The 27,675-nt window shown below is 48.1% G+C and overlaps 1 protein-coding gene across 1 annotated transcript in view; it reads left to right on the top strand.

The window, feature by feature from the left end:
- DPP7 (dipeptidyl peptidase 7) overlaps nucleotides 1-27,675 on the top strand; it is a 3,316,481-nt gene that overhangs the window by 1,997,788 nt on the left and 1,291,018 nt on the right. The window lies entirely within an intron of this gene.

Genomic DNA, 27,675 nt, shown 5'->3' on the forward strand with positions numbered 1-27,675 from the left:
TACGGACTTCCGTCAAGACGTACAGACCAGAGTCCTGGACATGCCGTTCGATGGGAACAACCTGTTTGGGAAAACAGTGGACGATTCCCTTCAGGCCATTAAAGCGGACACTGAGACGGCCCGGGCCCTTGGGGTTCTGCAGCAACGACGGACGCCCTTTCGGAGCAGCGGAGGCAAGGGCGCCTCCAAAGGTTCCGGCGGCGGTTTCTCCACCTACCGTCAAGCGGCCCGCTCGTCGTCTCAGGAGGCCTACAGAGGACGAGGCAAGTCTGGCGGACCCCGCCGTCGTCGCCAAGGAGGTCAAGGCGGCAAAGCCTCGTCGAAACAGGATTGAACCGGCCGCGGGGTCGGGCCCCCACCGAAGCACCCCGGTGGGATGCCGGCTGGCGAGCTTCGTCAGCGTGTGGGAGTCCATCTCCACCGACTGTTGGGTGCTGGATGCCTTAGCCCGGGGCCACGTGCTCGAGTTTCAAAGAAGGTGCCCGCGCGTCCCCCCCGTGGCCAGGAAAGAGCTTCACGTCCCTCAGCTGCTCCTGGAGGTAAAGGCGATGCTCAGGAAGGGCGCCATCGAACTCGTCCCAAAGAGGCTTTGGGGCTCCGGAGTTTACTCGAGATACTTCCTCGTGAAGAAGAAGACGGGAGGATGGCGCCCCATCCTAGACCTGCGACGTCTGAACAAGTCCATCAAGGCACAGAAGTTCCGGATGGTCACCCTCCAGCACGTCCTGGGGCAGCTGGAGGAAGGAGACTTCCTGTCGTCGTTGGATTTGGAGGATGCCTACTTCCATATTCCCATCCTAAAGGGGCACCGAAAATTCCTCAGGTTTGTGGTCCAAGGGCGTCACTACCAGTTCAAAGCCCTCCCCTTCGGACTACGGTCGGCACCCAGGGTATTCACCAAGTGCCTTGCACCGTTGGCGGCGCAGCTGCGCCGCGAGGGGATCCACGTCTACCCCTACCTGGACGACTGGCTCATCCGAGCCAAGACGAGGGAGCTCGCCGTGGAGCACACGGCAAGGACCGTCCAACTTCTCACGGACCTGGGATTCTCCGTGAACTACGTCAAGTCCCACCTGGTACCCGCGCAAAACGCACTGTTTCTGGGAGCGAAGCTCGACACAGTGTCCCTTCTGGCCTCCCCGTCGGAGGAAAGGACCAGGTCCATCCTGGGCAAGGTACAGCGGATGTTGGTTTCCGACGCGGGCAAGGTGAGGTCCATCAAGTCCCTCCTCGGAATGATGTCTTCTTGCATCTACCTCATTCCCATGTGCAGGCTCCGGATGCGCCCGTTGCAGGAGTTCCTGGACGCGCGCTGGATCCAAACGACGGGCGGCTTCGAGGAGAGGATCACACTCGACGAGAGTTTCCGCCGAGCGGTCCGGTGGTGGGGCAACCGCGCGCATCTGACGGCGGGCATGGACTTCCAGACCCCAGACCACCAGGAGACAGTGACCACGAATGCCTCCCTGGAAGGGTGGGGAGCGCACACCGAAAATCTGCACGCGAGAGGCCTTTGGCTCCCGACGGAGAAGTCCCTCCATATCAACGTCCTGGAGCTCCGTGCAGTGTTCTGGGCCCTCAGGTCCTTCCTTCCGTCCCTCAAGGGCAAGGTGGTGAGGATCTTCACCGACAACACCACCACCATGTTTTACATCAGGAAACAGGGCGGAACCAGGTCTCCAGCGCTGTCCAAGGAGGCGCAGGACCTGTGGCATTGGACCGTCGCCCAAACGATGTTTCTGGTGCCGTTTCATCTGGCAGGGATAAAAAACACCATCGCCGACTCACTCAGCAGGGAGCTGCGCTCGTGCCACGAGTGGGAACTACGGCAGGATCTAGTGGATCGCCTCTTCCGACGGTGGGGCACACCCCAGATCGACCTGTTCGCGACGGCGACGAACTCCAAGTGCCGGAGGTTCGCCAGCAGGTTTCCCCAGGCGAGGAGCATGGGCGATGCTTTCTCGTTCCCCTGGGAGGGCCTGTTCCTCTACGCGTTCCCTCCTTTGCCACTGCTAATCCGGCTCGTCAACCAGCTCAAGAGGTCACGGTGCAGGATGATCCTCGTCGCACCTGCGTGGCCGAGGCAGATATGGTTCCCGGACCTTCTGGACTTGTCAGCGTCCCCGCCAATCAAGCTGCCGGTGGACGCGGATCTACTCTCCAGGGAAGGAGGCGCCATCCTCCACCACGACCCGAAATCGCTGAACTTGCAGGCCTGGCTCCTGCAGCGCTAGAGTTTGGAGGATACGACATACCGGCCGACTGCAGAGAGGTTCTTGCAAAGGCCAGGGCGTCCTCGACTCTTAAATGCTACGGACACAAATGGAAGAGGTTCTCTGTCTGGTGCCACGCACAGAAGATTAACCCTCTACGGATTACGGCTCCCCAGGTACTGCCGTACCTGCTGACGCTGGCCAAAGCTGGACTGGCACACGCGTCCATCAAGATTCATCTTGCTGCGATCTCCCGATACACCAGAACCACGGGCCGGACGTCCTTGTGGTCTCATCGTCTGGTGAAAGAGTTCATGAAGGGACTGTTCAGATCGTTCCCGCCGTTGAAGGCGCCGGCCCCGGCGTGGGAGCTCAACGTGGTGCTGACCAAGCTCATGGGACCTCCGTTCGAGCCTCTGCACTCGGCCCCGTTGAAGTTTCTGTCGTGGAAAACAGCGTTTCTTGTGGCCATCACCTCCGCACGACGGGTGGGAGGGATCCAGGCCCTTTCCTGCAAGGCCCCGTACTTGACTTTTCACGACACGAGGGTAGTGCTCAGGACGCACCCCTCCTTCATGCCCAAGGTACTGTCGGACTTCCATCTCAACGAACCCTTGGTGTTGCCTGTGTTCTTCCCGTCGCCTTCGTCGCCGGCTGAGAGGACTTTGCACTCGCTGGATGTGGCTAGAGCGCTGAAGTTCTACGTGGACCGCACGAAGTGTTTTCGGAAGACGTCACAACTCTTTGTGAACTTTGGACCTATCAATCAGGGGAAGGCTCTCTCGAAGGCTTCCATTTCCAGATGGCTCTCCGGCTGTATCATGTACTGTCATCGGTTGGCAAACCGACCGCTGCCTGGCCGTCCGAGAGCCCATTCCACCAGAGCGATCGCAGCTACCACGGCGTTTCTTTCTGGTGTGCCCCTGCTGGACATATGCAGGGCTGCTACGTGGAGGTCGACGCACACCTTCACGAAATTCTACTGCGTCGATCGGGATTCCAGGGAGGAGTCCAGGGTCGGCCAAACAGTGCTGCGCAACCTGTTCGCCTGAGGTGAGCCTGGTGAGGAGGTAAGATGCTTAATGTTGAGTTTGATGTACTGCTTAATGTTGAGCCTTTGCCACCTCCCGTGGTTGTGCATGTGTGTACTGCTATGTATTCTTTATTCATGAGCATGTGAATCCATGCCAGACCCCATGCTGGAGAAGGAACAAGTTACTTACCTGTAACTGTTGTTCTCCAGCATGGGTCTGGCATGGATTCACATGCGAACCCTCCCGCCTACCCCTCTGCGGCTCTTCACTTGGTCATACTGCCACTTCACGTGCTTCCAAATCTGAAGATGGCTGCCAGAGGCGGTGCTTAGGTAGAGGGCAGTCATTGGCTGTGGTCAGTATGACGCAGAGACCAGTGATTGGTTATTACTACGAAAGACAGATCAGAAACGAAACTGATACTGGTTTTTTCTTTACCGAGGATTCCCAGCCTGACGACGGGGAATATTCATGAGCATGTGAATCCATGCCAGACCCATGCTGGAGAACAACAGTTACAGGTAAGTAACTTGTTCCTTCTTTACCGAGGATTCCCAGCCTGACGACGGGGAATATTCATGAGCATGTGAATCCATGCCAGACCCACGCTGGAGAACAACAATTACAGGTAAGTAACTTGTTCCTTCTGGCAAATAAAACCTACCGGAGTGAAGTTAATACTAAAATAAACCGGCGGTATGTTAGAGGCTGTCAGTAAAAGTGTTAGCCTCGAACAATGGGAAAATCCCATAGGAAAATATTTGCGGTTGAATATTTTTGGTAGTAACCACTGCCACCAGCCAGAAACTTTAGAGAGCAGGACTTTAAGGTACCCCCTCGAAAATGAACCCAAGGGAAAAACTATTAACCCTTTCCAGTACCTCCATAGTAAAATGGGTTGGACTGGTTAAGTTCAGAAGATTTGACTAGTAAAGTCAATGGGGACTTTACATGCACTGGGAGACAGTAGTCAGTCCCAGCGTATGGAGTCTATGTTTGGGGGTCGCTACCACACCCCTGTGTCACTGCACTGAGGGTGCTCTGTAACACGTGCATAAAGATGGTTCCTATGGGTGAGAGAAAATCCCATAGGCATTAAACACAAAAATAGCCTAGAACACACATAGCAAAAATGCCTACGAGTGGGAAAAAGAGTCTCACTCTTAGCAGGTAAAAAGAAACAAACCCTTCAAATCCAGCAAAGCTGCTGGGGGACTCTATAGGTAAGGGAAATTAGCCATAGAATGAGAATTCTCCCTAACAGGGACATCATAGAAAATCCCAAATCCCTTGACAACATCGAGGCCAATCTCGAGTACATCGATGCCTTTCACGATTACATTGAGACCTATGATGCCTACCCTGACGATTTCGAGTCTTTCTCTGCTATTGATGACTAATATAGACCCATCATCACTTGAGATGGTCTTCACACCTCTTTCACGCTCTTTCAGGGCTTTATCTTCGAGTTTTTTTTGTAAAGTATTTTATTGGCATTTGCTTATAAGCATACAATTTGGTCATAGCATAGGCTTTAGGCATAGCTTTAGGCATAGCATAATGTCTTTTTCTTTTTCATGTAACTGATAACAAATAACAATGGAAAAAACAGTTAACAGGGACTGTCTTCAGACTATAGTATGTTATATCCGTTCTTTTGTACAGGCGCAGGGCGTTGAGGACTGGTAGCTCAGGCATTGGGAAGTCCTGTGGAGGTTACCTCATAGCAAAATGTCTTTTTCTTTTTCATGTAACCAACAGCAAATAACAAATAACAACAGAAAAAACAATTAACCAAAACTGTCTTCAGACTATGATGCGTTATATTGGTTCTTCAGTGTAGGCGGGGGCTTAGAGGACTGGCGGCTCGAGTATTGGGAGATCCTGTGAGGTTACCACAGATGGTGTGGTTGAGTATTTCCTCGATCTTAGGGAGGGGTGTGTGAGTCATGGGGGCTTGTTGTCGTCAGCGAAGTGTTTATCCCCCAAGAGGGCTTTCCATGATTTGAGTGTGTCATTTATGCCTTCTTCCCCCTCGGTGGCCCCTTCCTGCCAGGCTTTGGTTTCAGCTTCCACCTCTCCAACTCTCTGATCCAGCGTTCGTGTCTGTCGGGCCCCCTGGTGATTTCCATGCCAATGCGATAGTTCTCTTTGCGAGTATGCAGGATATGTCCATCATTTTGACGATGTGTTTATACTTGCTTACCCTGGGGTGTGTGCCTAATAGGCACTCTTTTGGGACCCAGTTGTATCTGATTAGCCCCGCTTCTGTGCAGGTTTGTTTTACTTTGGACCAAAAGTTCATTGTCTTGCGGCAGGTCCAGAACATGTTGGATCAAGTCTGCGTGGTCATTGCCACACCAGGTGCATTTTGAGGAGGCCTGCTTGTTGAAGCTGCCCACTTTCTGTGGGGTCATGTATGTCCTATGTAGGACGTTCAGTTGTATTTGCCTAAATCTGATATTCCTGGACACTTCTTCGGGGTAAAGTAATGCTCTCTTCCACTCTTCCTCGGTCAGCGTAACTTCCAAGTCCTTTTCCTGTTGGTCTAGAAAAATGGACACTTCTCACGATATACGGCAAACGTATTTTGGTGGCAAGGCCAACCGTCTCATGTACAGAACGATAGAAATACAGGTTTCCGAGTTTGACCAATGAGCGGCCATTTTGATGTAACAAGGATCGCCATTTTGTTTTCTAACGATTGCTCATTGCTTTCTGTTCAAACTGCTTCGCAGCACATTATTTGATTACTCTGCTCAACTGTTAACATTGTTGTCTGAACGTGAAAGGACAAGGCCACAAGGCCGCAAGGCTAATAAGGAGTTTGTTGAAACACAACGTAGGCAGCTCCGGAGAGGAATGCCTGGCTCCCTCCCGAATGTAGCCTTGAAGCAGAGCCGCAGGGCATTTAATCATTTCACAGCTGCCAGCCAGTCTCGTTGTATGGTAGAATATGTTAGAATAAAGCAGCTAAAGGCTTGAATTATGCTCTTCTTACGGCCCCCTTTTCCGAGCCCTGTAGAGCGTGTTGGCTCCCAGGACACGAATAGCACCTCATAGATAGCAAGGTCTGGAATGTGACTCTTCTCTCGTATGTAGCTCGCTTACAAGAACAGAAGCACTGTGTTCTGTTCAACAAAGAAAAGATGTCTCTACACTTGCAAGGCTCCATATTGTTACTAGAACAGATATTTGAAGGTGTCATATTCGTCGAAATTGTCCGTCATCAAACCGAGTTCAAAGAAACCCAATAAAGGGGGGTGTTAAACATGTCACAGCTGATTGTATGATATGCATTTTGTATATATGTAACTGGTGTACGTAATTCGCTCTTTGCGTCCCTCGAGGTCTAGAGATACACGTCGCGGGGCGTGAGACCGAGTTGGCCAACTGAGACTATTTGCTTTGCAATAAACCCTAGCTTTGGGAATACAACCTCGTGTCTGGCGTATCTATTGTGTGTGGTGACTTGCCTTGTTTCCATAACGCGAGGGACCCCTAGGGGCCCCTTTCAAGATGGCGCCCGAACAGGGACCCTGCCCCACTTGTTCCATCGTGTACGTTGTAATTGAGTAAAGGCGGAGAACGACGAGGACGGGACGATTGAGCCGGGATCAAGAGGTGTTCGGGGCGCCCTGTAGAATTGATGAGAGATTCCTTTGCCAAGAAACGCAGACACAAACTCATTGGTTGAGTCAGTATACAGACGAATTGTGTCCTGGAGGACAAATTGATTTATCAGGTGAGTCATACCCCGATTCAAAATAACCCTGATATTGGTTCAGAGTTGACTTTGCAAAATCAAACGCCCTAGGTAATGTTGATTAACCACGGGGAGGTTGAAACATGCCTGGGGTGTTGTCCACCCTAGCAGGGTTTTTCCGCTGCGGTAGACAATCTTTGGAAGATGGCCAAATTGCACCACCTGGGGGAACGCCGGCGTATGTGATGTATGGCAAGTATGGTGTGGGAGCGATAATATTCTGCGAGACTTGGCATAGGCAAACCAGAAAGCAACAAGACCATCAGTGGCCGATAAATGGTAGTTTTGAGATAGCGAGAATAGATAACCTGGGAAGGGTGTTGATAAGAAGGAAAGCGCGTCCCGCAGTATTTGATATCGTTAAGGACACGAGAAGGGAAGCAATGCTCCGATTTAGAAGTAGAGCGAAGCATGCGCGCAGGCATAAATCGAAAGGTGAAGTAGCGGAAGAAAAGGAGGAGGAGGAGTGGACGGAGAGTCTAAGGAGGTCAGGTAGACGTGACCAGTTGAACATAGAAAAAATATACCCACAACGGGAATTGCACATAGCAGATGAAGTGATGGAAAACATATTGATCCATACAAAACAAGGCCCAAGATCAGAAGCGAGGCCAAACACGCCAGTAACTATTGCTCAAGCCCCTCCCATAGCTCAAACTCTCCCTCCCGTAGCTCAAGCCCTCCCACAGCCACAGACCGCGCACGTAACACTTCCTATTAGCCAACCAGGCCCACAGCAGACACTCCCCGTTCCTATTGTCCCATCCGCACCTCCCGCCCTAGATACAGACTCAGTACCGTCCGTCCCTCCAGGGGTTGAAGTTGAAACCACAGGGGCGAGATGCGGGACTGAACAAAGTAGATGCACAAGGGTAACTCGCAGTGCGATCATCAAAGAAAGGAAGGTGGAATTGCAGCAACAGGCAGAGATGTATATAGACGGGAATGATGGGACGGCAGCATTGGATTCGATGTATGACTTCCGAAGAAGCAACGAAAGACAGGTAGTGTTGGAATGCATGGGAGATGAAAACAGTTAATTGGGAAATTACCACCGCAGCGATTGTTAGATTTGAATGCATTAGCACGCTGTAGAGAAAGAGATGAAGAAGTAAGGGAACTTGTTTATGGACTTTTTGAGCTTAAACATTAATTGGATAATGATTATGCTGAAATGTTTACTGCACCTGGGAACAGGGGTAAGGATATCAGGAGAGATAGGAAGGAAGTGCTAAGGCCACATAATCGACGGCAACAGTTACCATCCCCGGGGCGAAAGGCGATGGTGGACGAATTATTGTTGTTAAAACAGGTGGGGGAAGACTTGAAGCATGCATACTGAAAACAAGGGTGTTACTGCAGCAAGTAGCAGGACATAATAGAGGAAGAGGGAATGCACAAGGGAGGAGTAATTTGAATATGCATGGGGGGCCATTAGGACCAAATCAGTGTGCATACTGTAAGGAGGAAGGACACTGGTGAGCGCAATGTCCACATTTACAGAATAGAAATGGAACTGGCCAGCGAAGACAGCACAGAGGGCACCAAGGAGCGAATCGACCAAATAGGAACAGTATGCAGAAGCGCTACAATAATGAAGGTAATCAAAACCAAGCCCAAAACCAAAGTGCTCCTAACCAGAGTCAGGGTCAGCAAAACCAACAGTATGGGAATCAGAGTGGGGAAAATAGAGGAAAGAATGGGAACATTTTCAATACGCAGCCAAATACGTATTACAGTAATAGTAGTGACTAAACATTGGAAGATGTGTTATTTCCCCAATAGGACAGACCAGGGCAGGGGTCGGAACCAGTGTCTATTCCCGTGAATCAGAGAGGACCCTACGTAGAAATGAGAGTCGGGAATGAGGAGCACCGCTTCCTTGTAGATACAGGAGCGCAAAAGTGTTCAATAGACCATCATATGGTTCCGGATATACCACTGTCAGGGCAAAAGAATGTTTCCATAGGGTTCGCAGGTACACCAGTCATAAACTCAGTGTAGCAACCAGTCCCAGTCACCATAGGACCATTCACTGAATATTGTCCCTTTCTCCTAACAGAAAGTTGTGGGGAGAACTTGTTGGGATTAAGCTTGTTGAAAAAGCTAGGTGCGATTATACATTGCACGTCAGATGGGGTGTTTCTGACGATTTGGCCACAAGATGCCGCTGTATCAGAATTCATGTCAGAAACTTTGCCAGGAGAGTTAAGAAAAGTGCCAACCTGTATATGGGCGATGCATGACAACGATGTAGGATGCTTGAAGATAGAGCCAGTGAGGATCATTTTGAAAGAAGGAGTTACACTGCCGCGAATTCCCCAGTATAAAATTTCGGCTAACGGAAAGAGAGGATTGAAAAGTATTGTTTCAGATTTGGTGAAATTAGGGGTAATTGAAGAAATTACAGGCAGTACATGTAACAGCCCGATTCTTCCAGTGTATAAGAAAGGAAGCAATGAAGTACCATATCGTTTCATAATTAATTTTGCGTGCTAAACAAAGTAGTAGATCCACAATTTCCTTTGGTCCCAGACGTCACAACAATATTGACAATGATACCTGCCTCAGCAGAATACTTTAGTGTAATTGATCTAAAAAATGCTTTCTTTAGCATTCCGGTGGACAAGGAAAGTAGATATTTGTTCGCGTTTACATTAGGGGGACGATCATTTACAATCACGCGCATTCCACAAGGATTTACGGAAAGTCAGAGTATTTACAGTAGAGCGTTAAAAGAGCAGCTAGACATGCTACAATTACCAATGGGGTGTGTACTATTGCAATACCTAGATGATCCGTTGATCGCTGCTGATACAGAAGAGATTTGTAAAAAGAGCACCGTATTACTACTGTCACACCTAGTGGCACATGGCCATAAAGCTAGTTTGAAGAAGTTTCAATATAATCGAAAGGAGGTGGCTTATTTGGGCTACCTATTTTTGAAAGAAGGGAGAAGGCTAACGCCAGAAAGCATAGAAAGTATTTCTTGTATGCCTATTCCAAAGACACAGCAAGGAGTGAGAGCCATAATAGGCATGACTTCTTATTGCCGGCAGTGGATCGGTAATTTTGCGTTAATTGTGAAGCCAATGGTGCTATTAACTAAGAAGGATGCGGTAATACCTTTGCAGTGGAATGAAGAATGTCAGAGAGCGTTTGATCAATTGAAAACTGAATTATGTTCTGCTCCAGTTTTGGGCACACCAAATTATGAAAACGTTTTTAGATTGTTTGTATGCGAGAATGAAGGATGTGCATTGGCTGTTTTGACACAGGAACAAGGTGGAAGAAATAGGCCGTGCGGCTATTTTTCTTCTGCGCTGGACCCTGTAGCGCACGCACTACCACAATGTTTACGATCTGTCGCGGCGGCTGCTGCGTCTGTGAAACAAACGGAAGCGATGGTATTGGGGCATACTTTAATTCTGATGGTGCCACATGCCATAGATATCCTATTAAATAGGACACAGACACAACACCTCACCTCTGCTAGACTGACAAGATATGAAATTATCTTATTCGCGCCCCATATCCAAATCATGAGGTGTAGCGCTTTGAATCCTGCAGAATTAATGCCACTACCTACAGAAGAAATTGGTGACAACGAATCACCACCCCATGATTGCTTAATGGTCACTGAGGAAGAAACAAAGGGGAGAGTTGATTTAAGTGACATCCCACAAAAGGAGCCAGATGGAGAGTTATTTTGTGACGGCTCTTGTTTTAAACTACCTGATGGCACGTCAACTGCCGCTTACGCTATCACTACCCTAGAGAGCGTTGTAGAAAGCAAAAGAATCCCCTACAGCTCAGCACAAGCCGCAGAAATAATAGCATTGACCAGAGCCTGTGAGATTTCTATAAATTTTAGCGTGAATATATATACTGATAGTCAGTATGCTTTTGGGGTGGTTCATAACTTTGGTCGACTCTGGGCTGAGAGGGGTTTCTTGACATCGCATGGGGCCAGAATTCAACATGGCCCTTTGATTGTACGATTGCTGTCTGCACTCATGTTTCCAAAGCGCCTAGCAATAGTGAAATGCAAGGCACATAAAAAGGTAACGTGCAAAGTGGGAGAGGGAAACGCATTTGCAGACAGAATTGCGAAACAAACTGCCACTGATTTGAATAATAAAATGATGACAGTCCAGACTGAGGAAGTACCCTGTATGATAGAAGATAGAATTGCCACTGTCATAGAAATGCAGGCCGAAGCCACGGCCGATGAGATACAAGGGTGGGCACAGGGCTCTGCTGAGTTAGATTTAGAGGGTTGTTGGGTGGACAAGGGAACTAAAAACTGGATGTTGCCAAATTCCTATGTAACTGCAATGGTCACAATGGCTCACAACCCTACCCACATCTGTGGCAAGAAAATAATACAGCACCTATCTACGGTTTGGAAGAATGTAAACATAAAGAAGAATGCAGAGAGGTTGGTGCAGAACTGCATTACGTGTTTACAACACAATGTAGGAAAGGGAACAGTGACTCCAATAGGCAGTTTTGGCCCGCCCTCTATGCCTTTTGAGGTAATCCATTTTGATTTCATAGAGATGGAGAGGTGCCAATACTTGAAATATGTCTTAGTGGTGATCTGTGCATTCAGCAAGTGGGTGGAGGCACATCCCTTAAAATACTGCACAGCAATGAGTATGGCAAAAGTAATGGTTAAAGAATACTTTTCCTGTTTTGGCTTGCCCCGTGTCATATGGTCAGATAATGGTCCACATTTTGTGGGCGCAGTGGTATTACAGATATGTGCAGGTCTTCAGATTGATAAGAGTTTCATAGTTCGAGGCATCCGAGTTCGGCCGGTCTTGTTGAGAGGCACAACGGAATCCTCAAGTCAAAAATTAGCAAGATATGTGCAGGGAGCAAGTTGAGTTGGGTGGATGCATTACCGATAGCGCTATTGTGCATGCGTTCGTCTGTACAGGCTTGAACAGGGCTCTCCCTGTATGAGATTGTGATGGGGAGGCCGGCGAATGTTTGGTGCGCACCTCAGCCAAAGCGACTGAGTGAAGTGGAGCATCCTGTATTTAGCACTTATTTGTGGCCTTTTAATGCGGAAATTGCGTTTGATTCATCAGCAGGTGCAGGAGGCTTTACCCGTAAGATATACTGGTCCGGGGCACGAGCTGGAGCCAGGAGACTGGGTGCTGCTTAAGAACTTTGAGAGAAAATCATTGTTAGCACCCAGGTGGCGCGGCCCCTATCAAGTGCTTCTGGCAACGCAGACGGCAATATGGGTGGATGGAAGGAAGGCGTGGATCCATGCCACCCATGCCAAAAAGATCGCATCTTCACTGAAAGACTTGCCCAATCCGGACTTGCCCAAAGCGGTCCAAGAAACGAAAGAAACTGCTGCCAGTCCACCGCCGCTAAATCTGTCTGAGCGAGAAGTGAAACTCGAAACAAAGCCTGAAAAGATTGCCAAAAAAGGGGAAGGGCAAAGAGTGCCCCAACGTTGCCCAGCAGAACCTACATCACTGTTGGCCGACACGAAATCTGCATTGCAAATAACGGCAGACACTAAACGTGTACCCCTTTGGCGCCCACCAGCACTTGCCATTACACCAAAGCCAAAAACCGAATCTGCATCACTATCGCGGCGCACACCAGCATCTGCCATTGCGCCACAGGCTGACTCTGAGCCTGGATCTGGAAGTGCACCGGCACTGTTCACGGATCACAAAATACCAGGAGTGAGGCGATATGATTTGCGGCCTCGAAAGACAGAGTGATCCACAGTTCTTTGGTTTTTATGCTGACCTCTGGTTCCGTTCATGGACCGAGAAGAAACTAGAGGTGTAGAGGAGAGAAGCGTGAGAATTGTGCAAGTCGGACAATTCAAGACTCGCGGCTCCTCGGTGCGATCATAAAAAGTACATGTGTCCTGAATCAGAGCGGACAAGCTGGGCGCACATGGTACAAAGGCAATAGAGAACTGTTCAGAAGTCCTCTGAGCAGTGTGAGAAAGGACAAGTGATCTTACCTAGAACGAATAAGCAATCCAGGCTGCAAAGGGCTGGCAGACTAAACTGTTGACAATTCCTTTGAACTTATTGACATCCGGACAAGTGCGACGAAGAGAGATATCCACGACGAACTTTGTCAGGAAGAAGGACAGTGAGAAAAATGTCGGGACCGGTTTCAGCCTCCTCCTGCACCACTGCTGAGAATGAGTTAGTTATAAAGACTGTAAACTTAGGGAAAACGCATGGAAAAAAAATGGTATGCTGGCTTTGACAATAATCATGTGCTTCATGATTGTGGTAGCACCAATAACGACAGCCTTTGTGTTATGGTATGTGGAATCTATACACCCATTGGGAATGTTCTTACCAATAATTAATATGTCCACTAATGAAAGCCCGGTTCAGGTGATTACTTATACCTTGTCCCCAATGGAAGAGAGACACAGAGAAGGGTATGGGAACAATACGCTATTACTCATCATGAACATGACGCATGCAATTCTAAAGAAAAATAATTGCTGGGTATGTGCCCATTTACCGCAGCATGCGGGGAAAGGAATAGGCTGGTATGTACAACCTTTACCATTAAGTTCTGCATGCAGTGCATCGTTAAGTGCAATGTTTTATGGGAAGTGGAATAAGAGTAGTATGGGTCAATTAGATAGAACAAACATGAATGAGTTTGAGGAAATAATTATGAGGCCTGTGGGTTGTTCCATATTCCATAAAGCGCAAGTGATGATCCCAGAACCTACGCCTAAAAGTACGCGAAAAATAACACGACAAAATAGACAAGATAGATTGTCCCCGCCAGTTAAAACATCTGTGATGACGTTTCGTGTAAGGACAGACGGGAACAAAGATGCAATCCCCCCTTCTTACACAGTGAATTACAACCCGAGAACTGCCCCTTTTTGTCTAAAAAAGAAAGGCTCCTATTCAGTAGGAACATTTACTGGATGCATGAATACAGCGGTACTAAAATGGGAAATAGAACCATTATATGTGGGAGATCCTGTCTATTTTATATGTTAAGAAAAAGCATATCCTTGGTTGCCCAGAAACTGGGGAGGTACATGTTATGTTACCTAGGTCTACTGTTCCCGGGAGTGTTCCTCTTAGAAACAGCAGACATGGCCAGGCTATCCAGATCTAGAACCCGAAGGAGTAGCGAAGGTGTTTTGATAGCAGAGGACGTAGCAAAATCATTCATACCATTCTTGTCCCAGATAGTGAACTCCTATAACATAAGCAGCTGTCCAGAATACTAAAGGATACGATAAACACAACGACAGATAAACTATTCAACATGACGTTAGAAGAAAAGGGAATTAGGTTAATGACACTGCAAAATAGAATGGCTCTCGATGTAATCCTGGTTGATCGTGGGGGAATTTGCAAAATTGTGGGATCAGCGTGCTGCGTATTCGTAGATGACTACTCCCCTACGATTTTTGAAGCAATAAAAAATGCATGTCCTAAGCTCCGAACTCCCTACTGGAGAAGGGGGCTGGGGAATAGGGTACTGGTTTTTGGGAATACTGCGTTCTTGGGGATGGAAGTTGATTGCGATATTAGTAGTAGTGTTTGGAATATTCATAACGTGCTGTTGTTGCATACACTCCCTACCGATAGTTTGCACTGAGATAACTGAGGGATGTACTAAGGGATGTATGCATATGATAACAAAACGAAACAAACTTATGGCCGGGATGACAGAGACACGAATGAAATGAAAACAGTGAAAGAATTAATGGCTATAGATATTAATGACGATGACGATGCTTATAATAGCATGCAAAATTCAGACATAGGTACTTCAGACTTATCGTCATCAGAGGAGGATGCAATGAATGAATGAGACATTTGGCATAAGGCCAAAAGGAGGGTTTGTTGGTCTAGAAAAAAGGACATCTCTCACGATTGACGGCAAACGTATTTTGGTGGCCGAAGGCCAACCGTCTCATGTACATAACGATAGAAATACAGGTTTCCGAGTTTGACCAATGAGCGGCCATTTTGATGTAACAAGGATCGCCATTTTGTTTTCTAACGATTGCTCATTGCTTTCTGTTCAAACTGCTTTGCAGCAAATTATTTGCTTACTCTGCTCGACTGTTAACATTGTTGTCTGAACGTGAAAGGACAAGGCCGCAAAGCCGCAAGGCTAATAAGGAGTTTGTTGAAACACAACGTAGGCAGCTCCGGAGAGGAATGCCCGGCTCCCTCCCGAATGTGGCCTTGAAGCAGAGCTGCAGGGAATTTAATAATTTCACAGCTGCCAGCCAGTCTCGTTGTATGGTAGAATATGTTAGAATAAAGCAGCTAAAAGCTTCAATTATGCTCTCCTTACGGCCCCCTTTTCCAAACCCTGTAGAGCGTGTCGGCTCCCAGGACACGAATAGCACCTCATAGGTAGCAAGGTCTGGAATGTAACTCTTCCCCCGTACGTAGCTCGCTTACAAGAACAGAAGCACTGTGTTCTGTTCAACAAAGAAAAGATGTCTCTACACTTGCAAGGTTGCATATTGTTACTAGAATACTAGAATAGATTTGTCGAAATTGTCTGTCATTAAACCGAGTTCAGAGAAACCCAATAAAGGGGGGTGTTAAACATGTCACAGCTGATTGTATGATATGCATTTTGTATATATGTAACTGATGTACGTAATTCGCTCTCTTGCGTCCCTCGAGGTCTAGAGATACACGTCGCGAGGCGTGAGACCGAGTTGGCCAACTGAGACTATTTGCTTTGCAATAAACCCTAGCTTTGGGAATACAACCTCGTGTCTGGCGTATCTATCGTGTGTGGTGACTTGCCTTGTTTCCATAACGCGAGGGACCCCTAGGGGCCCCTTTCATTCCCATTTTTCTTTCAGTGCTGGACTTCTGGGGTTGGGTTTGTCCATCAGTCGGTTGTACAGCCGGGCCACCGGTTTCCAACCGTCTGTGAGGTGGTGCATCTTCTGTAGGAGAGGGTCTGGGGTGGATTCCTCAGGCCATTCGCTCCATTTCTTCTTAGCGATGTGCTTGACTCATTGGTACCACAAGAACTGACCACTCGGGAGTCCTTCCAGTGCTTGTAGTGATTCGAAGTCCCTGAATTTGCCGTCCTCAAACATGTCCCCCCATGTGTATATCCTGACTCTTTCCTAGCTCCTCATCACTGGGAGGTCTATCCGGGTTTTGCACGCGTCTGCCAGTATGGGGGTATTGGGCGAGTAGGGGTGCTTGATTGCAGCATTGAGCAGGTTTTGGACCATATCTGCCTGCCTAGTTTTGCGATCATGGGGGTATCATGCGTTTGGATCATTGGGTTCCATAGTATCTCCTTAGGGAACAGCGAGGGAGGTGTTTGTCGCAGTAATTCAGTCTGGGCAGTCGGTTCGTCCGGAAGCCATCTCGTCACATGGCTGAGCTGCGCCGCCAAGTAGTACATCTGGAGGTCAGGGAGTTGAATCCCTCCTTCTCTGCACGGTAGTGTGAGGATTGATATCAGGGCTTTATCTTCCATATATGAAGAAGGGGAAGACTCAGATTCAGAAAGGCCTTTTGGTCTACAATCTGCAAGGCCTCCACTGCAGAAGAATTTATACCAGAAGAGGTCAGGGTAAAGGATCTACAGAGGTAGACTTTAGTAAACCGGAAGCTGGTGACCATGCAGAAGGAAATTATAGGTTACTTATGAACAGGGTAATGAAGTACTTGGGGTGGACGAGACCCACATCCACTTTTGACCAAGATGACCTAACTGACATTTTAGGTAAGGGACCTCAAGAAGACCATATAGTTCCCTTCCATACAGCATTGCAGAAAAAAGTAACCGCAAATATGGAGACTCCAGAAGTAATTCCTGCAGTCAGTAAAAAACTCTCTGCAAAATATAGGACATCGGCTACAGACCCTCCTTATTTATCTAAACACCCGACTCCAGAGAGTCTAGTAGTCCAAGCTACAACTTCATCAGGCAGAAAATCAGCATACCCCACAATACCACAGGTTCGTGACGAAAAGAAATAGGACGCCATGGCCAAGAAGGTCTTCTCTGCATGCAGCATGGCTCTTAAATCTGCTAACACCACTTGCACGCTGGCAAGATTCAGCCACACCCTTTGGGAGTGTGCTTCGATGGTGGCTGACCACCTCCCTGAGGGAGAGGAGAGAGACGGTTTCCTGAGCATTATCAAGGACGGGAGGGATGCGATATGTGAGTCCCTCCAAACTGGTCTTGATTCTGTTGACAGCATCAGCAGAGCCATGGCGGCTAGTACCACAATTGTCCTATTTGGCCGATTCCGCTAACTCCCGTTCCTCCCCACTCTCCTCACCTGATTCAAAGTCCTCCGGTTGCAGTTGCCTGTGAGAGAGATAGTCCTTCTCCTTTTTGTGTTGAAAGTATCTGTCTCGAGAGGAAGCCACAGTGAGTGCTAAAGTATAGCAAACCTGGGGCCCCCTTCCCAAGGCCAGACAGTACGAAGGGAAAAAGCCTGTTCAGGCAGAAAAAACCCTCCGAGGAGTGCAGCGGTTTGAGAGGATCTGGAGCAAGCAGTTGTAGTGGAGTTCTTGAGACAGTTAGCTGATGGGAGCAGGCGAAGCCGGACATCCAAAGCAAAGAAGGATCCGGAGGGAAAGAGAGCCACCGGAAAGGGTACCAGCAGAGAAAAACAACTCCGGAGCAACAGGAACCAGGGCGGCTGAAATGACAGCGCAGCCGAAAGGTAAGGCAGAGAAGGCGGGCGTGGAGAACAGCGCACCGTAGAGCTGAGGGAAGGAAGAGAGAGAGAGAGATAGTCCGGAGAAGGCGGACCGAAAGTACAGATAGTGACCGAGGAGGTCAAGGCTGGAAAACTAGCGTGTAAACCCAAAGGAGCGAGCTAGCGCAGTGAAGGGGGTTGCAACGCCGCGATCGCTGGGAGAGGAGGAAAGAAATACTACCAGCGCCGCCATTTTGGAAAACCACTAGACCGTAGGGTGAGTAACAGAGAAATCACGTAGCGGAACCTCCGCACGCCCTTCCAGCGCGTAACCGCCAACGCTGATACAAACGCCAAACAGGACGGCGAATGACAGTATGCCCCCTCCTAGAGCGTAGGACCCCCGGCTTAAAGGGGAAGCGGGCATGAAACTGAGCCAACAACCGAGGGGCATGAATGTTGGAAACCGGTTCCCACGAGTCCTCCGACCTAGGGTAACCCTTCCAGGACACCAAATACTCCAACCTACCACGGTAGTGGCGGGAGTCACGTAAAGTAGAGACCTCATATTCCCTAGAGGAATCCACCTGAGGAAAAGGCTGGTCGGGAACAGCTCTCTGGTGGACGTCTGGAATGAAAGGTTTGAGAAGAGAGGCATGGAAGACAGGATGAATGCGGCGGAGGTAAGGAGGTAGTTTAAGTCGAAAGGTAACAGGATTTATTTTGGAAAGAATGGGAAAAGGACCCAAAAAGCGAGGAGAGAGTTTAGAAGGGTGAACCCATCGCGGCAAGAACCTGGTGGACAACCAGACCTTGTCCCCTTCCTTCCATTCAGGGCAAGGCCTACGATGTTTGTCTGCTTGGGTTTTGTTGTATTGACGACTCTTCTCCAAACACCTTCTGGCAGTGACGTGTGCATCAGAAATAGACTGCAGTACCTCTTCAGCCGTCGGGGAATTGGTGGGCGACGGAATGTAGGGAAGAAGAGATCTTGGGTGTACCCCATAGGTGCAAAAGAAAGGAGAGAGTCCAATGGCTGTATGAAATGAGTTATTATAAGTAAACTCTGCCGTAGGAAGCAAAGAAACCCAATTGTCCTGAAGACGATTGCTGTAGCATCTAAGGTACTGTTCCAATGTGGCGTTAAGGCGCTCAGTTTGACCGTTGGTCTGAGGGTGGAAGCCAGACGACAGAGCACGTTCCATACCAAGGCGAGAACAAAGAGCCTTCCAAAACTTCTAAACGAATTGGCTGCCACGATCCGAGATGATCTTGTCAGGGAGACCATGAAGACGGAAGATATCCTGGGCGAAAACCTCAGCCATCTCGGTAGCAGTAGGAAGACCAGGCAATGGGGAAAAATGAGCCAGTTTGGTCAAGGTGTCAACTGTAACCATAATACAGGAGCAGGAGTTGGAAACAGGAAGTTCTACAATGAAATCCGTAGAAAGCAAACCCCAAGGGCGAGAGGGTACTTCAGGTTGGGTGAGAAGACCCAAGGGCTTGCCGGTAATGGACTTAGTCATAGCACAAACCGGGCAACTGAGTATGTATTCCTCCACATCCTTTTTGAGTTCCGGCCAAAAAAAAGAACGAGTGATAGATTCTGTGGTATTTAGCTTCCCACGATGACCTGCAGTGAGTGAATCATGACACCAATTTATGATCTTCAGACGTAGTGGGCCGGAAGGTATGTATAAACAATGGTTGAGGAATAGCAAACCCTCTTTGTTGGTGTAGGAAGTCTCTCCTCTGAGTAGCGGAACAGTACCTTCCGAAGCAACACCGGCTCGAACCTCTTCCAAAAAGGTATTAGCAACTGTTAAGATCCTATTCCTGTGGAACATCGGCTCTGGGGTATGTCTTTTCTCCTCACATTTGGGACCCTTCCGAGAGAGAGCATCCGCAAGAGTATTGTTGGTACCAGGCAAGTAGGTAATTCGCAGGTCATATTGGGCAAAGAAATATGCCCAGCGAGCCTGCCTGGAGTTGACACACTCCATATTCTGAAGGACCTTGAGATTCTTATGGTCCGTTCTGATGATAACGGTCTGTCTTGCTCCCATCAATAGATGTCGCCAGGTCTCACATGCGTGTTTTATAGCCAGCAATTCTTTTTCCAGTACGGAGTAGTTGAGTTGGCTGGGAGTCAACGTCTTGGAAAGGTAACAAATGGGGTGCTCTCGTTCCTCGAACACTTGTAGCAGAACAGCTCCAATGGCCATGGCTGAGGCGTCAGTTTCGACGATGAACTGTCTATTCTGGTCAGGATGGCGCAAAATGGGAGCAGTACAAAAGAGATTCTTGAGATTGTGAAAACTCTGTTCTGCTTCAGAAGTCCAGCTAAAGGGATTGTTGGCCTTCTTGAGTAAAGAAGTAATAGGGAGAACTGCTTTAGAGAAGTTTGGGATGAATGAGCGATAGAAATTAGAGAGCCCAAGAAACCTTTGGACCTCTTTGATCGAAGTCGGAGAAGGCCAGTCCAGAATAGCTGATACTTTGCTGGGATCCATGGCGATACCTCTTTCAGAAAGATGATACCCTAGATAGGGCACTGAAGTAGCAGCAAAAACACACTTCTCTGGTTTGACAAGAAGTTGGTTGTTTTTAAGTCTTTCCAGAACTTTTTGGACATGGGTTTTGTGATCCTCTAGAGTGCTGGAATATATAAGGATGTCGTCCAGGTATATGATCATGGAGACAGACAATAAGTCTGAAAACATCCGATCCATAAACCGTTGAAATACAGCAGGAGCATTCACCAAACCAAAGGGCATTACTCGGTACTCAAATAAACCGAAAGGAGTGCGAAAAGCGGTCTTCCATTCATCTCCTTTGGCGATGCGTAACAAATGGTAGGCATTTCTGAGGTCTAATTTGGTGAACCAAAGTGCACCTTGAACAGCTTCAATGATCTCATGTATTAATGGCATAGGATACCGATCCCGGATAGTAACCTTGTTGAGGCCTCGGTAATCGATACATGGGCGCAATTCAGTAGAGTCCCTCTTCTTGATAAAGAACAAAGAAGCTCCGGCAGGAGACTTGGAAGGTTGAATGAGCCCATTCTGAACATTGGCATCAAGATAATCTTTAAGAACCTTTCTTTCCGCTTGAGTTAAAGAGAACATCCTACAGAATGGAACCAAAGCATTGGGTTCTAAGTCAATGTTACAATCTTCTGGCCTATGGGGAGGTAAGGTCGCTGGCTTTCTTTCGACGAACACCTCTGAGTAAGGGGAACAGTACAGAGGTAGAGCATGAACCCCAGCCAGTTGTGTGGTAGACCCTGTAACAATCTGAGGAATACTGTCGTCAGAAAAACAGTTGAGCTTGCAGTAGGAGGAACTAAATTGTAGTTGATTGTCCGCCCAATTGACATGAGGGTTATGTTTTCTGAGCCATGTGATGCCAAGAATAACCGGAAAATGGGCAGCTCGAATGATGTCGAACCGGATTGTCTCGGAATGTTGAAATATGGTAACCGATAGATCCTCGGTGGTGTGAGTAATAGGTCCTGAAGAGAGAGGAGAACCGTCGACCCCTTCTACCTTTTGATCTTCTTTGCGAGGTAAGGTACGGAGACCCATCCTTCTGGTCCAGATGATGTCGACAAAGTTTCCGGCGGCTCCGCAGTCCAGGAGTGCGAGACACTCGACTGTTCTGCCGTTGACCTTTATAATAACAGGTAGAACCATAAGCCTGGAATCCTCAGGAATGTATGGAGCCGAAATAGAGAGAGAGACATAGGGACTGGTGGATGAATCAGAAGCCCCTCGGAACCAGGTCCCTACTGGCGCCGAGGGAAACCGTTTCCCTGACGTTTCTGAGGAAGTTCAGTACATTCCTTGAGGAGATGTTGATCCGATCCACAATAGGCACATAGACCTTTCTCCTTCCTTCTTCTTCTTTCAGCCGCGGAAAGAGGTCCTCTAGTAGCTCCAATCTGCATGGGTTCGTCTGAAGTATGGGAAGGAGAGGAGGAGACGGTGGAATCGGAAAAATGAACGGTTGTTCGTTGTTTTCGGCGTTCTGACCTTCGTTCCTGCAGTCTGTATTCAATTTGTAAGGCTGCGGAAAGCAGATCCGGAAAAGATGGTGGCCTGGATGCCCTGGCGAGTTCGTCCTTAATTTCCTCCTTAAGGCCTCGCCGAAATATGGCAAATTGTGCCTGTTCAGACCACCCAGCACCCGAAGCCAATCTCTTGAATTCTGATATGTACGATAGAACATCCGATGACCCTTGTCGGATATCCAACAGGTCCTCGCAGGCGGTGAAAGTCAGTTCGGGTCTCTCAAAGGTTTGCTTCAACAGGGTCTGAAAACCAGCAAAATCGTGTAAAATGGGATTAGCCCCGGTAACCAGCGGAGTGACCCATGCCAGGGCATTGCCGGTCATGTTTGAAATCATGAACCCGATCTTTGTCTGGTCGGTGGCAAACAGCCGGGGCCTGAAAGTAAAATATACTAAGCAGGCCTCCAAAAACTCTTTGACCTTTTTAGGAGTTCCATCGAACTTCCCTGCCGAAAGAGCCATGACAGGAAGTTCTGGGGATTGTGGTTCGCGTGCAGTAATCATCTGTTTCAAGACTACATTCTCTGCCTTAACAGTTTGTAATTCTTGGGAGATTCCCTGAATGGCCTTCCATAATTCTTGTATCTGCTCTTCTGCCGACATCTCTTGGCGTTGCAATCTGTCCTGTTTGGCCGATTCCGCTAACTCCCGTTCCTCCCCACTCTCCTCACCTGATTCAAAGTCCTCCGGTTGCAGTTGCCTGTGAGAGAGATAGTCCTTCTCCTTTTTGTGTTGAAAGTATCTGTCTCGAGAGGAAGCCACAGTGAGTGCTAAAGTATAGCAAACCTGGGGCCCCCTTCCCGAGGCCAGACAGTACGAAGGGAAAAAGCCAGTTCAGGCAGAAAAAACCCTCCGAGGAGTGCAGCGGTTTGAGAGGATCTGGAGCAAGCAGTTGTAGTGGAGTTCTTGAGGCAGTTAGCTGATGGGAGCAGGCGAAGCCGGACATCCAAAGCAAAGAAGGATCCGGAGGGAAAGAGAGCCACCGGAAAGGGTACCAGCAGAGAAAAACAACTCCGGAGCAACAGGAACCAGGGCGGCTGAAATGACAGCGCAGCCGAAAGGTAAGGCAGAGAAGGCGGGCGTGGAGAACAGCGCACCGTAGAGCTGAGGGAAGGAAGAGAGAGAGAGAGATAGTCCGGAGAAGGCGGACCGAAAGTACAGATAGTGACCGAGGAGGTCAAGGCTGGAAAACTAGCGTGTAAACCCAAAGGAGCGAGCTAGCGCAGTGAAGGGGGTTGCAACGCCGCGATCGCTGGGAGAGGAGGAAAGAAATACTACCAGCGACGCCATTTTGGAAAACCACTAGACCGTAGGGTGAGTAACAGAGAAATCACGTAGCGGAACCTCCGCACGCCCTTCCAGCGCGTAACCGCCAACGCGGATACAAACGCCAAACAGGACGGCGAATGACAACAATCCGCAGATTTGCGTGGTTGCGGAAAATCTGGCGTTGCTCCTTATGTGCAATCCAGACTTCTGAATATGACCTTTGACGGTGCCTATCTATTTGGTAAGTAAGCTGATGACAGTTTGGAGAAGTTGCAAACTTCCAAAGCGGCGGCCAAATCCCTTGGAGCTGCAATATGAGAAACCCCCCCATAGGTACGCCCTGCAGGAGTAGGTCCTTTCGCTTTTACTATGGTTTGGGAAAAGGCAGAGGACAGCCAGCTCAAAGGGGCCAGAGACGATTCACCCGTGGTAGATGGGTACCAAGTACGCATCCGCAGGTGCTGCCTTGCCTTCAGCATCTGTGTCAGCCGCTCCAAAACACCTCTGAGGTCTTACTACACAACAAACCAGTAGGAGGCAGGTTAACTCAACATCTAACAGAATGGCAGGCTATTACTTCAGATGCTTGGGCATTGGAAACAATTGCCCAATGTTACTGCCTGCCTTTTCTACTCACTCCTCAGAGTCATCCACCGGGGAACAACTCTTTGATGTTTCCAGACCCTCTCCTTATGCAGGAGATTTTGGACCTGCTAGAGAAAGGTGCTATACAACCAGTACCTGTAGCGGAGAGGAACAAGGGTTGGTATTCCCCATATGTCCTAATTCCGTAGAAGGACGGAGGAATGAGACCCATCTTGGACTTACGAGAATTGAACAAATTCCTCAGGAAAGACAAGTACAAGATGGTAACCATGATGGTAACCCTTTCTCAGATCCTTCAGGCCCTCCAACTTCAGGATTGGTTGGTATCTCTGGACCTTCAGGAGGCTTACTTTCATGTGCCAATCCATCTCAAGCACAGAAAGTACCTGAGGATCGCCATTAGCAGCTCTCACTAACAATTTCGGGTTCTGCCATTTGGGTTGACCTCCGCCCGAGGATTTTCACCAAGCTAATGGCGGTTGTGGCAGCAAGTCGCAGGAGGGGAGGGATTCATATCTACCCCTACATGGATGACTGGTTGATCAGAGCAGTGTGCCCAGAACAAGCTCAAGATCATCCTGATTATGTTTGCCACTCCCTCCACAAGCTGGGCTTCTCCCGCAACTTCAAGAAGTCCCACATGATACCATTACAGAAACTCCAGTTTATTGGAGCAGTCCTGAACACATCCCTGGGAAAAGCCTTGCCACCAGCGGTGAGGGCTCAAGATATTCTACAGATGGTAACCAGATTTCAAAATGCCGAGTATCTGCCGGAGAGGCTCGCCTGAGAATGAAGTCTCTCCAGTGGGCTCTAAGGACCCAATGGTCGTAATTGTCAGGAAAGATGTCACATCTCCTACAAATCCTGAACAGAGTCGCACGGGACCTTCAGTGGTGGGCCTGTCGGGAGAACATCTTGAAAGGAGAACCGTTTTGGCAACCATGGCCGGAGATAACAGTAGTGACGGACGCCTCACTCACGGGGTGGGGAGCCCATGCCAACGATTTGACCATCAGCGGTCGTTGGTCTCCATCGGAATCCAAACTACACATCAACCTATTAGAGCTAAGAGCAATCAGGCTAGCACTGAAAGCTTTCCTGCCATCAGTGCAGGGAAAAAAAATTCTGATAACGACGGAGAACACAGTGGCCATGCACTACCTCAACAAAAGAGGAGGTGTAGGGTCACTGCCACTGCGCTGAGAGGTAATGCAACTCTGGTTCTGGGCAATTCAATAAGGAATATCTCTATCAGCAATTTGCCTAGCTGGAGAGAAGAACATGGCGGATGCTCTGAGCAGGCAGACCACAGTCTAGTTCGGGAAGTCCTTCAAGAGATCTTCACCCTTTGGGGAACCCCTCAGTTGGATCTTTTCGCAACAAGTCTCAACAAGAAATGCAAATGATACTTCTTCAGGGAATTTCCCCCAAGAGGAGCTCTAGGAGATGCGTTTGTGATGGACTGGGAGTTTCCGCTTCTATACGCATTTCCTCCAGTCCCCGTCATTCCTCACGTAAGAAGGAGGTTGAGAAGATTCCGGAAAACCATGATCCTTATTGCCCTGGACCGGGCCAGGAGGACATGGTACCCGGATCTTCTAGACATGTCCATCTGTCCTCCGATTCGTCTTCCACAAAGAGAGGATCTTCTCTCGCGAGGGGAGGGTCAGGTTCTCCATCCGGATATCAGAACTCTCAACCTTCACGCATGGTTTCTGAAAGGCTCAGATACAAAGATTGGGACCTCCAGCAGGTGTTGCTTTCGGCCAGAAGACCTGCAACCAAATCACTATACAGCTGCTGTTGGAACAAATTCTGCTGGTGTAGAGTTAAGAATATTGACCCTTTTTCATCCCACACACCGTCAGCATTATCTTTCCTACTACACTTAGCAAATTCAGGACTACAAGTCGGCACAATTAAGGGTTATCTCGCTGCGCTGTCAATTTTCCAACGCAGGGCTGATGAACCCTTATATTTCAAGATGCCTTTAGTCATTCAATTTCTCAAAGGGTTGACTAATGTCTACCCTCCAACTCCTTTTCAAGTTCCCCTGTGGGACTTAAATCTGGTTCTAAAATGTCTAATGGGCCCTCCTTTTGAACCCCTCCATTCCTGCCCATTAAGATTTCTCACTCTCAAAACAGTTTTCCTAGTGGCTGTAACTTCTGCCAGAAGAGTGAGCGAACTACAAGCTTTATCTTGCAAACCTCCACATACTGTCTTCACCAAGGATAAAGTAGTCCTTCAAGTGAAGCCTAATTTCCTCCCAAAGGTTGTGTCAGAATTTCATATTACGCAGAAAATAACATTACCTTCATTCTACCCTCCCCCTCACCCTGGGAAAGAGGAGGAAAGATTGCACAGACTTGATCCAAGGCTTTGAGTTTCTACATCAGCAGACTTGCAAGACTTAGGCAAGCAGACCAATTGTTTGTGAGGTATGCAGGACATAAACTAAGCCTAGCCATCACCAAACAAACCATCTCAAGATGGATAATTTTAACTATCCTAGAATGCTATAAATTGTCAGGAAAAGATCCCCTCAATATCCGAGGGCTCATTCAACCAGGGGTATCGCAGCTTCGTCAGCTCTCCAGAGGGGAGTTCCAATAAAAGACATCGGTGCAGCTGCCACATGGTTGTCTGCACATACCTTTACCAGATTCTATAGTCTAGACTCCTCTAGCCAAGAAACTAAATTTGGAAAAGCTGTATTGAACTCTATGCACACTTAAACCGTACTAATGTTTACTCCCGCCTCCTGTACACATTACTGCTTTGGGAGTCTATCAAAGATAAGGAATACGTGGGAGGACACAATCCATTCGAAGAACAAGTTACTTACCAACTGTAATGTTCTTTCGACTGGATGTTCCTCCCACTTATTCCTTATTGCCCCTCCCATCCTTCCCCGCAGTAAAACCTCAGTTGTATTTGCAGCCTACGCTCCCTCAAGGGTACTAACCATCTCATACTGGACAAACATAGCACTTCAAAACGGAACTGAGCAACGGACGCTGCACGCAACTATTTATACCTATGATTATGTTGACGCCGATACAGAGGCCTCCGAGGAACAGGACATCGACGCGCAGCGCCCTCTACTGAAAAAAAAATACAGAGGCCAGCAAGCTGGAAATGAATATATCAGAGATAAGGAATACGTGGGAGCAACATCCAGCAACATCCAGTCGAAAGAACGTTACAGTTGGTAAGTAACTTGTTTATCTTCAGAAAACGATCAGGGAAAATTATTTATAAGAAAAACATTGTTTTAATTAAACAATCTGTGAAAATAAATTCATACATGCATGAACAGTATACACACAGAACAGACAGCAAAACTGATTGGACCTGAAAGAATAAAAAACAGCCCAAAATGCAACAGGAAAAATATCCAAGTAAAACACGCACCTCAGTCATACATATACTCCCTCCCACTCAACCTGATTGTGAAACAAAAATGAAAGTGAATCAAATTGTAAATTGACAAGCTTGAATGGCCAAGATCTTGGAAGATAGCATCTTCTGGCCAATACAGTAATCTTCAGCAACACCCAAACGGTTTTGACGTGTATGAAGGATTTGCAATGTCTTTGTCAGGGACTCATTTCTAAACACAATCGAAAAGCAGAGAAAAATTACCATCGGCACCCCAATGGCAGTGTGGGGATTCTCATTCCAAAAGCCCTGGATTTGCATGCAAATAAATGGAGTTAAAATATAGCACCACTGAGGTGTTGTTAACATCTACTGTACACCTTTTCCTTTATAAAAAAGGCATTTCACATTCAGCAACACCACTTTTCTTATTTACTCCAGGGTCAACAACACTTGTCAATAAGTGGCAGACTTTTTAAATGCTCGCAATGCAACTGGTACTCACGCTGGCCCCATAAAGACAGATTTTATCAGCTCTTTTACAGCTAGAAAGGATGACATCTCCCCTCCAGTCTTTTCACCCACCTCAGAATGGAGTGTGACGAATCCAGGGAATTCGTCCCTAGGAGAGTCACCCCGTTTAG

The sequence above is a fragment of the Ambystoma mexicanum genome, chromosome 8, assembly GCF_040938575.1.
Source record: "Ambystoma mexicanum isolate Mex_15411 chromosome 8, UKY_AmexF1_1, whole genome shotgun sequence".
Lineage (NCBI taxonomy): Eukaryota > Metazoa > Chordata > Amphibia > Caudata > Ambystomatidae > Ambystoma > Ambystoma mexicanum.